A 12,425-nucleotide genomic window follows, 5' to 3' on the forward strand; every position below is an offset into this window, starting at 1 on the left:
TGGAGGACGCGGGTGAAGATCTCGAGTCCATCACCAGTGAGGCGGTGGATCTCCTCGTGCCCGCCGCTGAGTCCCCCCTCATTCCCGTAGAGGAACTCCGGGACTTTCTGGTCCAGAGCCAGGGTAGCTGCAACCGAACCCATCTGGCCCGGGAAAGATGGTCCGAGCCGGGGCTGCTCATCGCTTCCGTCCGCGTCGCCGCTAAAACCATGGCCGCGGGCAGGCCCTTATCAAAGGCACAAGGCCTTGAGCTGCGCCGGCTCAAAAAGTTCCTCGCTGGGCTGCTGAAGGAGTGGAGGTCAACAAACGACTCCACTCCACCCCCCACAATAGGTTAGGTAGAGGTTGCACTATGCTCTAGTCATGAAGATAACCATAGCCAGCCTCAACATCAACGGCGGCAGAGAGGCACGCCGTAGATTTAACAATTTTTCGCTCCTGCGGGAGGGGAAATATGCGGTGTGCTTCCTGCAAGAAACCCACACCGTTCCGGGAGACGAAGCCACGTGGCTCCTGGAATGGCAAGGAGAGGTCCGCATGAGCCACCTCACTACCACTTCTTGTGGGGTGGCCATCTTGTTGGCCCCGCATTTTCAGCCGGAGATCTTGGGGGTCGAGGAGCCCATGCCAGGCCGCTTGCTGCACGTAATGGTTCACCTGGGGGACGTGCCGCTCCATCTCATGAACGTGTGTGCCCCTCAGCCCGGACCGCAGCAAATGCGCTTCTTCGAAGAGGTGTCCGCTTTTCTTGGCTCCGTCGACGTCGGCGACTGCTTTGTCGTCGGGGGGGATTTTAACTGCACCCTCGAGGCGAGGGACCGCTCCGGTGCCCCGCAGAGCATGACGGCGATGGAGAAGTTGAGGGACCTGGTCGGGTCCTTCGACTTGGTGGACGTCTGGCGAAATCTCCATCCCGACTGCAGCGCCTTTACTTGGGTGAGGCCTGGAGTAGGATGGTCCAGAGTCGACCGCATTTACGTGTCTCGGGCGTACGTTTCCTGCGTCCCAGCGGCCTCCATGCGGCCGGTGCCGTGTTCGGACCACCACCTGGTGTGGGCGGAGCTCGCTTCGCTCCGCGTGAGGACGGGGTCCGCGTACTGGCATTTTAACAACCAGCTGCTGGAGCACGTACGGTTCCAGGACTCGTTCCATCGTTTCTGGGCCGACTGGAGTAGGAAGCAGGGGGGCTTCCCCTCCTTGAGGCTATGGTGGGACGTGGGCAAGGCTCACGTCCGCGTCTTCTGTCAAGAGTATGCGAGGGGGTCGACCAAGAGGCGGGCAGCCAGGGTCGGGCGCCTAGAAAAAGAGGTGCTCGAACTGGAGTCCCGTCTCAGTCAAGTCGTCGAGGACCCGGCCCTGTGGATGGTGTACAAAGCGAAGAAGGCCGCGCTGAAGGACCTGCAGCTCGTCGGGTCCCGAGGCGCGTTCGTGAGGTCGCGGTTCCGGTCCCTGCGGGATCTGGACCGCGGCTCCCCCTTCTTCTACCAGCTGGAAAAAAGACAGAGTGTCCGTAAGCAGCTCTTGATGCTGCTGGCCGACGACGGCTCTCTCGTCTCGGATCCGGAGGGCGTCAACAACAGGGCCCATGAATATTACGGGGCTCTGTTCTCTCCGGAGCCGTCCAGCGAGGAAGCGCGTAGAGTTTTGTGGGAGGACCTGCCGAAGGTCAGCCCGGAGGGCGCCGAAAATCTGGAAGCTCCGCTAAGCCTGGCGGAGCTGACCGGCGCCCTCGCCCGGCTCTCGAGGGGAAAAGCCCGGGGGCTGGACGGGCTGACCGTGGAGTTCCACAGGGCGTTCTGGGATGTCCTGGGGGGCGACTACGCGTGGGTCCTGGGGGAAAGTCTGGCGACCGGGGAGATGCCCCTCTCTTGGCGCAGGGCAGTCATCGTCCTGCTGCCTAAGAAGGGCGATCTCCGCCTCCTTAAGAACTGGCGCCCGGTCTCCCTCCTCAGCACGGACTACAAAATTTTCGCCAGGGCGATGTCTGCTCGCATTGGCGCCGTGCTGGACCACATGATCCACCCCGACCAGTCCTACACGGTCCCGGGCCGGACAATCCATGATAACATCCATCTGGTCCGGGACCTTATCCATCATTCCCAGGAGGCTAGTCTGTCGGCCGCCTTCCTATCTCTCGACCAAGAGAAGGCGTTTGACAGGGTGGATCACGACTATCTGTTCGGAAATCTGCGCGCTTTCGGGTTCGGGATGCATTTCGTCGCCCGGATCCGACTTTTGTACACCGCCGCGGAGTGTCTGATAAAGGTTAACGGGTCATTGACGGCGCCCCTTCACTTTGGGAGAGGGGTGCGCCAGGGCTACCCCATGTCCGGCCAGTTATATGCCATCTGCGTGGAGCCTTTCCTGCGCCTCCTGCGGATGAGGTTGACGGGACTGGCTCTGCAAGGGCCGGGCGTGGAGGTCGTCCTCTCGGCTTACGCCGATGACGTGCTCCTCGCGGTAGACGTTCCCGCTGACCTGCGGAGGATGCGTGAGTGCCAGGAGATTTACTCGGCCGCATCCTCTGCCAGGATCAACTGGGAGAAATGTTCCGGACTCCTGGTGGGTCAGTGGCGGGTGGACTCCCTGCCGGAGGATCTCAGGCCTTTTGCCTGGAGCATGACCCATCTCCTCTATCTGGGAGTCTACCTTAGCCCCGACGAGGAAGCCTGGCCAGCGAACTGGCAAGAGCTGGAGGCCAAGGTCGCCGCTCGCCTAGGGCGCTGGACAGGACTGCTCCGAGTGCTGTCCTGCAGGGGTCGAGCGCGAGTCATAAACCAGCTGGTGGCCACCATGTTGTGGTACCAGCTGGTCACTTTGACCCCTCCCCCTGCGTTTGTCACCAAGATACAGAAGAAGCTGGTGGACTTCTTCTGGAACAACAGGAAGCACTGGGTCTCTGCCACCGTCTTGAGTCTCCCGCTTGGGGAGGGCGGTTAGTCGTTGGTGTGCGTCAGCACCCAGCTCGCGATATTCCATCTTCAGACCCTGCAGAGATACCTTTACGTTGAGCCCCCTCCTAGGTGGCGTGCTCTGGCGACGTATTTCTTCCGCCAGCAGCACGGTCTCAACTACGACACGCAGCTCCTGTTTGTGAGCTTGGGGGACATCAGGACCGCCTTCCAGGAGCTGCCTGTCTTTTACCAGGAACTCACCAGGGTCTGGAACAAAGTCTCCACCAAACGCAGCTCTCCACCGGCTGGAATGGCGGCTGTCCTGCAGGAGCCGCTGCTCGGGAATCCGTACCTCCACGACCGAGGTTTTAGGTGGCGGTCGGACGAGAGGGCTGTGGCTGGTGAGGTGACCAGAGTCAGGGACCTGCTCGATGGCGGAGGAGCGGGCTGGATGGCGCCAGACACGCTGGCGCAGCGCCTAAATTCCGCCAACGTCCGTCGCGCGGCCGATGCCATCGAGTCGCTAAAAACAGCTCTGGGCCCTGACTCCATTAGGTGCATCGAGGAGGCTCATGCACGTGGGGAGATCCCGTCGGAACTGACCCCCGTCCGGACGGAATTCCTCATCGGCGCCAAACCCCGGAACCTCCCTCGGGAGCCGGCACCTCACAACTTGAGCCGCCTCGAGGAAATCCCCTCCGTGCCTTTCAGTTCCGCGCGGAGGGGTTTCCTGTACGGGCTGCTCCTGCACACTCTCACCTTTGAAATCCTCGCCTGCTGTCCGGACACGCCATGGCATACCATCTTGCCGTCCGGAGGAGGCGGGGGTCCCCGATGAAGGGCACTCTACGCGGGAGTCCTCCCAGTATTTATCGGGGACTTGGCCTGGAGGGTGGTGCACGGAGCAGTGCCGTGCAATAAATTTTTAAGCCGGTTCACAGGCTCCCAGGCCGCCTGCAATTTCTGCGGTCTGGAAGAGTCCGTGTTCCATGTTTTTATTGAATGCATGAGGTTGCAGCCCCTGTTTTCTTATTTAAAGGGGCTTCTCCTGAAATTTTGGCTGCACTTCAGTCCCACACTCCTGATCTTTGGCCACCCTGTGCGGAGGGGAGCGGGTAGGTCCGAGGGCCTCCTCGTAGGACTGCTTCTGGGCACGGCCAAGGGTGCCATCAGCCGGTCCAGGCAGCGGGCGGTCGAGAGGGTCGTTCAACCTGACTGCCTGCCTCTCTTCCGCGTGTACATCCGCGCCAGGGTGTCCTTGGAGATGGAGCACGCGGTGTCCACCGGTACGCTCGCGGCCTTCCGCGAGAGGTGGGCACCGGAGGGACTGGAGTGCATCATCACGCCCGGCAACCAAATTTTAATTTGACTTTATGTTTTAAAGTTTAATTTGTTTTAATTGCCGGTGTTTTTAGTGTCCCCTCCCCTTTTGTAGGGGGCACTTGTAGGGAAAAATATATATGATTTTAGTGCCCAAAAAAAAACTTTAAAAAAAAACAAAGAAACAAAAAAAAATACAAAAAACAAAAAAGAAGGACCTTGTAAATGTCTGGTGCGTCCCCCAGATCGGGGGGCCACGATTTACTGTTTTCGTTTCCCCCAAAAAAGAGTTCTGTGGACAAGCACTCCAAGGTCCCTTTGTTCATCTACACTATTAAGTGGCCTACCGCTTAATGTTTATAGCCTGTTTATAGAATAAAAGGAAAAGGAGGTGGGGTAGCATTGCTGGTTAAGGAGGAAATTAAGGCAATAGTTCAGAAGGACATTAGCATGGATGATGTGGAATCTATATGGGTAGAGCTGCAGAACACCAAAGGGCAAAAAATGTTAGTGGGAGTTGTGTACAGACCTCCAAACAGTAGTAGTGATGTTGGGGAGGGCATCAAACATGAAATTAGGGGTGCATGCAATAAAGGTGCAGCAGTTATAATGGGTGACTTTAATATGCACATAGATTGGGTTAACCAAACTGGAAGCAATACGGTGGAGGAGGATTTCCTGGAGTACATAAGGGATGGTTTTTTAGACCAATATGTCGAGGAACCAACTAGGGGGGAGGCCATCTTAGACTGGGTGTTGTGTAATGAGAGACGATTAATTAGCAATCTCGTTGTGCGAGGCCCCTTGGGGAAGAGTGACCATAATATGGTGGAATTCTGCATTAGGATGGAGAATGAAACAGTTAATTCAGAGACCATGGTCCAGAACTTAAAGAAGGGTAACTTTGAAGGTATGAGGTGTGAATTGGCTAGGATAGATTGGCGAATGATACTTAAGGGGTTGACTGTGGATGGGCAATGGCAGACATTTAGAGACCACATGGATGAACTACAACAATTGTACATTCCTGCCTGGCGTAAAAATAAAAAAGGGAAGGTGGCTCAACCGTGGCTATCAAGGGAAATCAGGGATAGTATTAAAGCCAAGGAAGTGGCATACAAATTGGCCAGAAATAGCAGCGAACCCGGGGACTGGGAGAAATTTAGAACTCAGCAGAGGAGGACAAAGGGTTTGATTAGGGCAGGGAAAATGGAGTACGAGAAGAAGCTTGCAGGGAACATTAAGGCGGATTGCAAAAGTTTCTATAGATATGTAAAGAGAAAAAGGTTAGTAAAGACAAACATAGGTACCCTGCAGTCAGAATCAGGGGAAGTCATAACGGGGAACAAAGAAATGGCGGACCAATTGAACAAGTACTTTGGTTCGGTATTCACTAAGGAGGACACAAACAACCTTCCGGATAGAAAAGAGGTCAGAGGGTCTAGTAAGGAGGAGGAACTGAGGGAAATCCTTATTAGTCGGGAAATTGTGTTGGGGAAATTGATGGGATTGAAGGCCGATAAATCCCCAGGGCCTGATGGACTGCATCCCAGGGTACTTAAGGAGGTGGCCTTGGAAATAGTGGATGCATTGACAGTCATTTTCCAACATTCTATTGACTCTGGATCAGTTCCTATGGAGTGGAGGGTAGCCAATGTAACCCCACTTTTTAAAAAAGGAGGGAGAGAAATAACAGGGAATTATAGACCGGTCAGCCTGACATCGGTAGTGGGTAAAATGATGGAATCAATTATTAAGGATGTCATAGCAGTGCATTTGGAAAGAGGTGACATGAAAGGTCCAAGTCAGCATGGATTTGTGAAAGGGAAATCATGCTTGACAAATCTTCTGGAAATTTTTGATGATGTTTCCAATAGAGTGGACAAGGGAGAACCAGTTGATGTGGTATATTTGGACTTTCAGAAGGCTTTCGACAAGTTCCCAAACAAGAGATTAATGTGCAAAGTTAAAGCACATAGGATTGGGGGTAGTGTACTGACATGGATTGAGAACTGGTTGTCAGACAGGAAGCAAAGAGTAGGAGTAAATGGGGACTTTTCAGAATGGCAGGCGGTGACTAGTGGGGTACCGCAAGGTTCTGTGCTGGGGCCCCAGCTGTTTACACTGTACATTAATGATTTAGATGAGGGGATTAAATGTAGTATCTCCAAATTTGCGGATGACACTAAGTTGGGTGGCAGTGTGAGCTGCGAGGAGGATGCTATGAGGCTGCAGAGTGACTTGGATAGGTTAGGTGAGTGGGCAAATGCATGGCAGATGAAGTATAATGTGGATAAATGTGAGGTTATCCACTTTGGTGGTAAAAACAGAGAGACAGACTATTATCTGAATGGTGACAGATTAGGAAAAGGGGAGGTGCAAAGAGACCTGGGTGTCATGGTACATCAGTCATTGAAGGTTGGTATGCAGGTACAGCAGGCGGTTAAGAAAGCAAATGGCATGTTGGCCTTCATATCGAGGGGATTTGAGTACAGGGGCAGGGAGGTGTTGCTACAGTTGTACAGGGCCTTGGTGAGGCCACACCTGCAGTATTGTATACAGTTTTGGTCTCCTAACCTGAGGAAGGACATTCTTGCTATTGAGGGAGTGCAGCGAAGGTTCACCAGACTGATTCCCAGGATGGTGGGATTGACCTATCAAGAAAGACTGGATCAACTGGGCTTGTATTCACTGGAGTTCAGAAGAATGAGAGGGGACCTCATAGAAACGTTTAAAATTCTGACGGGGTTAGACAGGTTAGATGCAGGAAGAATGTTCCCAATGTTGGGGAAGTCCAGAACCAGGGGACACAGTCTAAGGATAAGGGGTAAGCCATTTAGGACCGAGATGAGGAGGAATTTCTTCATCCAGAGAGTGGTGAACCTGTGGAATTCTCTACCACAGAAAGTTGTTGAGGCCAATTCACTAAATATATTCAAAAAGGAGTTGGATGAAGTCCTTACCACTAGGGGGATCAAGGGGTATGGCGAGAAAGCAGGAATGGGGTACTGAAGTTGCATGTTCAGCCATGAACTCATTGAATGGCGGTGCAGGCTAGAAGGGCCGAATGGCCTACTCTTGCACCTATTTTCTATGTTTCTATGTTTCCTTATTAGCCCTCCAAAAGTACATCACCTCACACTTCTCTGAATTAAATTCCATTTGCCACTGCTCTGCCCACCTGACCAGTAGATTGATATCCTCCTGCAGCCCATGACATTCCTCTTCATTATAACCACACAGCCAATTTTAGTGTTGTCCGCAAACTTCTTAATCATACTCCCTATATTCAAATCTAAATCGTTGATATATAAAGCACAAAAAGCAAGGGACCCAGTACTGAGCCTTGCGAAACCCCACTGGAAACATCCTTCCAGTCACAAAAACATCCATCAATCATTACCCTTTGCCACTGGACCAAGACCTAGCTCTGTCAAGCCCGTGTGGTGGCTGGTGTGCAACGTTCAACACACGTTAATCCACACACAGGCATCTTCCACCCCCTCAATTGGATTTCAGGACTGGAACATCGGGTCCTTCGTTGAAACATCTGTGACCTCGTGTGGAAGCAAGTTATCCTGGTTCAAGGGACCGCCTATGATGATGATGAAAGGAAAGCTCCGGGTCTGTATGGTGCCAGTGTGACACATCGAGACGTACCGCGCATGCGCGTCCATCTGTGCGCAACAACAATGTCTTCCCCGCCCGCGCATGCTCAGACAGTGAGGGAGATCCGGCTCAGCCCTGCCCACTGGGAGCTCCAAGCTCCGCCCCTCACACACTTCGATTGGTTGGAGGACCACCCGCGCGCTCGGTCCTCCAGTCCCATCCCCGCTCTTCCCATTGGTTGGGAGCTGCCGTCAATCACTCGGGCAGTGTGAGCTGAGCATGTGCGGGCTGCGGGAGGTGGAGTGGCGACAGCGGGTGAGAGATGGGCGGAGGGAGGGAGCAGGTTAATAAACTCCACGGGCTTCACATACACCGAGTGTGGGCCCAGGCCCGAGAGACAACACTCTGCATTATCCGCTTCACACACACCCGGTGCTGGCCTCAGGCCCCGAACAAGAACCTGCGGCTCCGGCCTTTCCCCGAGCGGGGTCCCCGGCAGTTGCGGGGCTTTCTCCCGGTGACAGGCTCCGGGGGGGCAGCAGGGCGCATGCGCGGCCTTTCCCTGGGCCAGGAACCAGGAGGAGAGAATGTTGAGAGTCTCTATCCTGGACTCACAGTCAGGGCTTTTGTAAACTGCTGTTCCAGGCTGGGGTTTAACATTCTGCATAAATAGCCGATTGGCTTATCGGGCCGCAGTGTTTGTTTCAGAACCGCTGTCTGATCTATCCCCTTAATCAAGGGCTGGTTAGGGATTAAAAAGAAGATATTCGTGTGGAGGCAGAGGGCATGGTTGAGGTTTTAAATGAGTACATTGCTTCTGTCTTCACTACAGAAGAGGATTCTGCCAATGTAGCAGTAAACAAGATAGTATCGATATTACTTGGGATAAAAATTATCAGATTGCGGGTGCAGGGGATGGATTGGTCCTGTGGGTGGGTTTAGAAGCTTTATAAACACCTGGTGTGGGCCTGAGGTGCCAAATAAGAGCCCACAGGCCCCGTGTTTGCCCCCCGGTGACGGGCCCTGTGAGTGACCGCCCGGGGGAGCGGGCTCACAGGCCGCCAGCTTGGACAGGGCGAGGCTCACTGCGACTGCGCAGTACTTTGGGCAGGAACAAAGAGTGGGCGGGGCTTCAGGGTCTCTGTCACTTTGATTGGACGACATGTTTCTCCCCATATTAGTGGCCCCTGAAAGGAAGCCTTGTTCTGATTCTTGTCTGGTGACCCTGGGGCAACACAGTATCACCCTATTGGTCCATCAAAATAAGCCCAGTGTCCAGGAGAGAAAATCATCAGTTCATTGCTTTTATTCTCATTCTGCACACAGGGGCTGTAGAGCTGAACCCAGCCAGAGTAGAGGGAGGGAGAAAACTGGGAGCGGAGGATAAAATGATGGAGATGGTGCGATGGGTGTGGAGTTTAGCACAGGGAGGAGGGAGAGTGTGTGGGATGGGGATTTACAGCTTTGGGGGAACAAGAGAGTAAAAAATGTTCTATAGAAACTAAAATTATCTGTTCTGAATTTCTATCAATAATTACAGTGATGTATTTTGTAAACTCCCTTTACAGAGAATCAGAACGGGATGATTTGCAAACGAGAAACACAAACCAAACATCACCTCATGTTCTGACCGAGTCACTCGATTCATCAAGACCTGACTATCATCAGACTTTGCATGTGGAAGAATAAATGGTTGTCTGTGGGAAAAGATTTCAAAGATCAGTGTGACTGGAAAAGCACCGAGACACACATACCCGAGTGAGAGTGTTCCAGTGCACTGACTGTGGAAGGAGCTTTTACCAGTTACACAGCCTGAAAAACAGCGCACCATTTACAGCGGGAGAAACTGTACACGTGTTGTGTGTGTGGACGAGGCTTCAACTGATCGTCCAACCTGAGACACAAGGACACCCGCACCACGGAGAAACCGTGGAAATGTGGGGACCGTGGGAAGGGATTCAATTAACAAAACGCTGAAAACTAGGGAGAGGCTGTTCAACTGCCCTTATGTTGAATGTGATTCAATTGTCTAGCATGCTGACATGCCAGCGAGCTCGCAATAAAGACCATTTACCTGCTCCGTGTGTGGGAAGAGATTCACTTGTTCATCCCAACTCACTACAGACCAACTTGATCACACTGATGAGAGACCTTTTAAATGTTCTGACTGTGGGCACTCCACTTTCCTGCCTGCTCCTCATAACCCTTGATTCCTCTATCGTTCAGAAATATGTCTATCTCAATCTTAAATATATTCAATGACCCAGCCTCCACAGTTCTCTGGGGCAGAGAATTCCAAAGATTCAAGACCCTCAGAGAAGAAATTCCTCCCCATCTCTGTTTCAAATATCCGACCCCTTACTCTGAAACTATGCCCCTTAGTTCTAGATTCCCTACGAGGGAAAACATTTTGTGAAGCCCCCTCAGAATCTTATATGGTTCAATAAGATCACCTCTCATTCTTCTAATCTTCAATGAGTATAAACCCAACCTGCCCAACATTTCATCATAAGACAATCCCTTCATCTCGGGAATTAACCTAGTGAACCTTGTCTGAATTGCCTCCAATGCAAGTATATCCCTCCTTAAATAAGGAGACCAAAACCGTACACAGTACTGCAGGTGTGGTCTCACCAATGCCCTATACAGTTGTAGCAGGACTTCCGTGCTTTTATACTCCATCCCCTTGCAATAAAGGTGAACATTCCATTTGCCTTCCGAATTAATTGCTGTATCTGCAGGTGAGCTTTTTGTGTTTCATGTAGAAGGACCTCCAGATCCCTCTGTACCGCTGCATTTTGTAGTCTCCATTAAAATAATAATTTTTATTCTTCCGACCAAAGTGGATAACTTCACATTTTCCCACATTATACCCCAGCTGCCAAATTTTTGCCCACTCACTTAACCTATCTATATCCCTTTGCAGATTCCTTGTGTCCTCTTCACAACTTGCTTTCCCACCTGTCTTTGTATCATCGTCAAATTTGGCTACATTACACACGGTCCCTTCATTCAAGTCATTAATATAAAGTGTAAATAGTTGAGCTCCCAGCAGTGATCCCTGTGGCACTCCACGAGTTACAATTTGCCCATCTGAAAATGACCCATTTATCTGGACTATTCTGGGGTGAGGGGGTACACTGACCACGAATAGATTCTGCTAACTATAATGAGGTTTGTTTACTCTTTACAGTGTTTTGAATTGTGTGTTTAACTGAAGTCAGACGTTGAGTGCAGTTACCCGCGGGCACTGGGCTGTTTCTGGTGAATGAATGTGGACAGTGTTAGTGGGGAATAGATTTGTGTGGGATCATTCTGTGCTAAACGCTTTGCTGGGCTGTGGGTTTGCCTCAGTCCCAGTGAAGAAGTGCTGTTGAATCACAAACCCGCCAGAGATTTAAACCCTATGGTCAATCTGTGTGACGTCATTGTGGCTGGGGGAAAGATTCCTTCTAGTCTGTCTAGGACCACTTACACTGAGACACAACATCCAGGGACCACTTACATTGAGACACAAAATCCAGGGACCACTTACACTGAGACACCAAATCCAGGGACCACTTACACTGAGACACCAAATCGAGGACCACTTAACTGAGACACCAAATCGAGGACCACTTACACTGAGACACCAAATCGAGGACCACTTACACTGAGACACCAAATCGAGGACCACTTAACTGAGACACCAAATCGAGGACCACTTAACTGAGACACTAAATCCAGGGACCACTTACACAGACACCAAATCCAGGGACCACTTACACTGAGACACCAAATCCAGGGACCACTTACACAGACACCAAATCCAGGACCACTTACAGTGAGACACCAAATCCAGGGACCACTTACACTGAGACACCAAATCCAGGGACCACTTACACAGAGACACCAAATCCAGGGACCACTTACACAGACTACAAAATGGGAATGGGAGAGCCTCAGTATGGGGAATGGTTGTGGTTGTGAATCCAGCTGTAGTGAGGGCGGAAGGTGGGTAATGGACGAAGTTGTGACGGTGGAATTAGACGGGGACTGGTGGGGCCTGGTGACAGGTTATTGTCAGAAGCCCTTTTCAGACAGGCCAATAATTGGATGTAACCAGCGCAACATCTGGATCTGACTGTTCTTGTCCCAAAATCCCGAAGTCGAATGTCCCTGATGTTTTTTTCTGTCGGAAATGTCGAGATGTGAAAGAATTGGAGGAAAGTGGACTCGGTCAGAAAGAAGGTTCCTGGAATGAACAATTCATGAGGCTGTTTTGTGACTTGTCTGCGTGAGGTTTAAAAAAAAATGAAATTAAAATCGACGCGTCTAGTAACACGGTGTTGTCAATTGTGGTTTCTAACCTTAATCACTAACTCGTAAACCGAACATCGTATTGACTATCCACAAATAGCCCCAACCACTAACCCTAAACCTACACCCAAACCCCAGCCTGAACCAAAGTTTATTGACATGGGTCAATGGAGGATCTAATGAACTGATAAAGGAAGTATTTGAAACAATGATCTTGATTAAAGAAATAGTGCAAGGTATGTTAGCAACAAGAGATTCAATCAACGAGATCAGCAATGAGAGTTACAAAGATCAGAACATTTC

The 12,425-nt window shown here is 51.4% G+C and overlaps 1 protein-coding gene and 1 long non-coding RNA gene across 3 annotated transcripts in view; one reads left to right on the forward strand and one right to left on the reverse strand.

Moving 5' to 3' along the window:
- LOC139273495 (zinc finger protein 530-like) overlaps positions 1-12,425 on the reverse strand; it is a 167,308-nt gene that overhangs the window by 140,103 nt on the left and 14,780 nt on the right. The window lies entirely within an intron of this gene.
- Positions 8,089-9,901, forward strand: LOC139273563 (uncharacterized). The gene is made up of 2 exons (XR_011595205.1): positions 8,089-8,138; positions 9,392-9,901. It is a non-coding gene; the product is annotated as an uncharacterized lncRNA (long non-coding RNA).

This window comes from Pristiophorus japonicus, chromosome 9, assembly GCF_044704955.1.
Source record: "Pristiophorus japonicus isolate sPriJap1 chromosome 9, sPriJap1.hap1, whole genome shotgun sequence".
NCBI lineage: Eukaryota > Metazoa > Chordata > Chondrichthyes > Pristiophoridae > Pristiophorus > Pristiophorus japonicus.